Source organism: Protomyctophum parallelum (assembly GCF_964188405.1).
Source record: "Protomyctophum parallelum genome assembly, chromosome: 20".
Classification (NCBI taxonomy): Eukaryota; Metazoa; Chordata; class Actinopteri; order Myctophiformes; family Myctophidae; genus Protomyctophum; species Protomyctophum parallelum.
Genome location: NC_139718.1, coordinates 3,086,105 through 3,090,795, shown reverse-complemented (window position 1 = coordinate 3,090,795; position 4,691 = coordinate 3,086,105). Strand labels below are relative to the sequence as shown.

Here is a 4,691-nt window from a genome sequence, read left to right as displayed (position 1 = left end):
GTATTAACACAAAAAACCTGATCAATGTGCATAATAATAATAAATAGTATGGATAAAAAAAGGCATAGAATACAATAAAATAAATTTGTCACTAGAACACTTCCACATTTTAAGTATAGGCTCAAGTTGGTAAAAAATAAATGGGTCAGTTATTCTCAACTTACTCATGTGGAACTTGTTTGTTGACTATTATTGTTTGTTGACTATTATTCTGGGGAGGTGTTGTTCTCTGTTTTGAGTAATAATATTATCACTTAATCAATCCTGATTCAACATACCAGACTATAAAATCTGTAATAAAAGGTAAAGATAAAAAAAGTGTGCTATCTGACAGATTTGGGAAAGCATAGAGCGACTTAAATATGTGCTGGATCGGATCGGTAATGGGAACATGGGAGGGATACCTACTAACTACAAGGGACAGTGACCTTGGAGTTCAATGTCCCACACAAAGCCCCGAGTCCTTCACTGCAGTGACCTTTGGAGTTCACTGCAGTGACCTTTGGAGTTCACTGCAATGACCTTTGGAGTTCACTGCAGTGACCTTTGGAGTTCACTGCAGTGACCTTTGGAGTTCACTGCAGTGACCTTTGGAGTTCACTGCAGTGACCTTTGGAGTTCACTGCAGTGACCTTTGGAGTTCACTGCAGTGACCTTTGGAGTTCACTGCAGTGACCTTTGGAGTTCACTGCAGTGAATACACAGACAGACATTGGATGCCCATCAAGCTGGACGGGAACAAAATATGCAGCTGTTGAGAACGCCGGACTAAAACTATGACGAAAGATGTTGGTAAAATCAGGCACTAGGACGGTCGACGGCACCAAGGCCGGGAAGGCCCTGTGTGTCAGTGGTGTCAGATCAATTTGGAAACCATGCCCAAATATGGAGTCATACGTCATAAATATGTCATAGATAGTAATGGCACTTTTTCAACCAATCAGCTTAACCCATTCTGACCGGGCACCCATTTTGGTGTCGGCATCATGTTATGCTTTAGCTATTGAAAAATAGCAGATCTACAAGCGAGCTTGTAGGTCTGCTATTTTTGAAAAATCGAAGAACGACTGACATTTTTAGAATCTGATCTCAGGTCAGAATGGGTTCATCAGTCGCTCTGGATTAAGAGCGTCTGCTAAATGCCTAAATTGTAAATTGTATCAGACCAGTGTGTGTCCAGTGGAAAACCTCGTATGAATCTGATCTCAGGTCAGAATGGGTTAAGAGAGTTCGGGGACCTCCATATATGGGCAAGTGTTTCGACCAGTCAGTTTTGGTAGAGTTCAGAGATCTCCATATATGGGCATCGAAGGGAAGCAGATTCCCTCACTCTTGTGCAAGTTCAGTCTCTAATCCTTTTAATACTCCATGCTCAAAACCTCCTCCACGACACACGTTAAGTTTGTCTTCGTGACAGCTGAGCTGATCGTTCAGCGTTCACCTTTCTTTACAAAACGTCAACATGGCAGCAACAACAACAACAACAACAACAACAGAAACCAAAGAAGTTGTCCTGGGTTTTTTGGAAGACGCAGAGCCGTGGCGGCTTCGCAGCCCGCAGTTCCCCAGTAAGGTAGGAGGTAAACCGGCGTGGCTCAGCCCGAGGGAGCTGCCATCTCCATCCTGTCTGGAGTGTGACAAATGCCACCTGCCACTGGCTTTCCTCCTGCAGGTGTATGCGCCGATCGCCAACCAGGACAGAAGTTTCCACAGAACACTTTTCCTGTTCTGCTGCAAAAGCCCTGAGTGCTATGCACACAACGACAGCAGCTGTATGAAAGTGTTTAGGAGCCAGCTACACAGGAGGAATGAATTCTACCCCTACCAACCCCCACCAGAGGATGCGACGGAGGAGACACCCAGTGATCCTGACCCCAGTGTGCTGCCCGTCTCTGGGCTGAAGTTGTGTTGGGTGTGTGGTTGTCCCGGGAGCAAAGCATGCTCTCGCTGTCACACCGTCACCTACTGTAGCAAGCACCACCAGACCCTGCACTGGAAACACACACACGAGAAGGAATGCTGCAACCAAGGGGCTCTCAGCGTCACAGCCACTCTGTTCCTCTTCCCCGAGTCCGAACTGGACACTGAGCCAGAGACGGAGGAGTCAGACGCCCAGACGAAGGAGAATGACAGAGAGGAGGAGAGCATACAGAGGAGTGCGGATTGTCCTTCCGTAGCCGATGCCCTGGCAGAGACAGACCTGGAAGAGATGGCCCTCCATGAGACAGAAGATAACAAAATGGTCCAGAGGTTTAAAAAGAGGAATCGCTTCAGAACCACATCAGGTGCTGCGTTACAGCCGAGGGGGATCTCCTCTGTGGATCTCCTCCCAGCACATCCCCGCCCATCAGGATATCCCACCATGCACCTGTGGTGCCAGGAGAAACTTTGAGTTCCAGGTGATGCCCCAGTTGTTAAACAGTCTATATGTAGACTCCACAGGGGCCAGTATTGATTGGGGGATGCTGGCCGTCTACACATGCTCTGTTAGCTGTAGAAATGACAACCATTACTGCCCAGAGTTCATTTGGAAGCAGGACTTCAGCTCAGAGCAACACATGTAAACAATGACACATACCATCCCTCATCCTTAAAGATGGAGTGCCACAATTTTTGAATTTTTCCAGTTTTTCATGTGTCTATGAGGTCTATGTCTATTTAATTAGACAGACTGGAGTTGTTTTTATGTGCAATTGTGTATTGACTTTGTATTTAGGGTTTCTTCCTGGAGGCTGAACCCTTGACAGTCAAACGGGCCAATGATGTAAACAGTAATATTGTGACACCACACTATCAGCCCCTCCCCTAACCCCTCCCCCTTTATCATACAACTACAGCTGTGGGTGTGGCTTCAGTTCAGGTGGATCACCACCCATCACCACCCACCAGGCAAACCAGGCATACTTAATGAACTGGTGGGCGTGTCCACATAAAAGCATGATTTTAACAAAAACTGTACACTTTTTGGAAAAAGTTCTTCCCCCTTATATTGTAATAATACCTGATGATCATGTTTTAGGGTGGAAAAAAATGGTGGCACTCCATCTTTAATTCAGCTGAACATTCACAAGTCAAGCCTTTATGATGCTCCAAGGATCTGAACACCAGCTGCCATCCAGGGACTGAATGTCTGCAGACATTGACCGATTCTCCTTCACCGTATAGAAGAGATAGAAAAACCAGCTGAATATCTTTTGTCTCCTCTGAAATGCCGACGCCCTGCGCACAGCCCCACTTACATTTGTCTTGTATCATTGTACTAATATATTTGATACAATGGTCAATTTTAGATGCTGCCACTTAAACCATTAAAACTTCTAGTAAAGTACATTTTCCAACAGTCTGAATAGAGTATCGAAGTCCTAGCCTCAGTACGTTTTTTTTTCCTTTTTGCATTTGCAAAGTCCCAACATCACTCTTATCCCCTGGGTCACAAAAAGTACTCTTATCTAAAATACCATGTGGTCATCTTAACAGCCTGGATTAATTTATGCTATTGAGACCATACATTTAATGTTATTTTCAATGGAAAATAACTGTGACCCAGGGGGATAGCCCCCTCTAGTGGCAGTCATGTCACACTTCACCTTTCTATAGACAACCACTGTCCTATCTAAAACCTGAGGAACTGGAACTGCCTGTGTACTGACTGTCCAAGTACCATTATCGTCATATATAAGATCCACCATTGATTAAATAAACAACTTAAAGAACTGCTGGTCATAGAATAAACAATAACAGGTGGCCAACATCAAGCCAAACGACAAAGCACATGGGCCGTCACATTGGGTTACATTAGAACAAGCATGGCAGTGTACCTGTGAGTGTGGACCTGCGTGGTCTGTGGTTGGCCTTAACCCATTCTGAACGGGCACCCATTTTGGTGTCGGCATCATGTTATGCTTTAGCTATTGAAAAATAGCAGATCTACAAGCTCATATCGCGCCACCGAGTGGCGCGATACGAGCTTGTAGGTCTGCTATTTTTTTGAAAAATCGAAAGAACGACTGACATTTTTTAAATCTGATCTCAGGTCAGAATGGGTTAATCAGACCAGTGTGTGTCCAGTGGAAACCTCGTAATGAATCTGATCTCAGGTCAGAATGGGTTAGAGATGAGCCTCTGGCAGACGTCGGATTCAGAATCACCCAGAAATGCAGTCACCTCAATATAGGTGGGCTTGATGAAAGCCAGACGGACGACATGCTCCATCACCTCCAAGAACAAACACAACACTCATTATGTACTAGTTCCTCTAACTGCAACATTTAAAAAGGTAAGGTAAGTGTGTTTAAAAGCTCTATATGTTATGACAGTACTCATTAAAAAGGTAGGGTAAGTGGGTTTAAATAAGTGTTTAAAAGCTCTATGTTATGACAGTACTCATTAAAAAGGTAGGGTAAGTGGGTTTAAATAAGTGTTTAAAAGCTCTATGTTATGACAGTACTCATTAAAAAGGTAGGGTAAGTGGGTTTAAATAAGTGTTTAAAAGCTCTATGTTATGACAGTACTCATTAAAAAGGTAGGGTAAGTGGGTTTAAATAAGTGTTTAAAAGCTCTATGTTATGACAGTACTCATTGTAGACTAGTGTTCAGTAACAGGAGTCTCCAGCTTTCTATTAAACAGAAAATGCATTGAGGTCAGGATACCAATTGTATCCAATCTGGATAGAGAACACAGTCAGGAATAA

General features: G+C 44.0%; 1 pseudogene across 1 annotated transcript; it reads left to right on the top strand.

Moving 5' to 3' along the window:
• The first annotated feature begins 1,462 nt into the window (after positions 1-1,462).
• Positions 1,463-2,564, top strand: LOC310878488 (programmed cell death protein 2-like; annotated as a pseudogene). Its single transcript has one exon. The product of its transcript is annotated as a programmed cell death protein 2-like (transcript).
• The last annotated feature ends 2,127 nt before the right edge of the window (positions 2,565-4,691 follow it).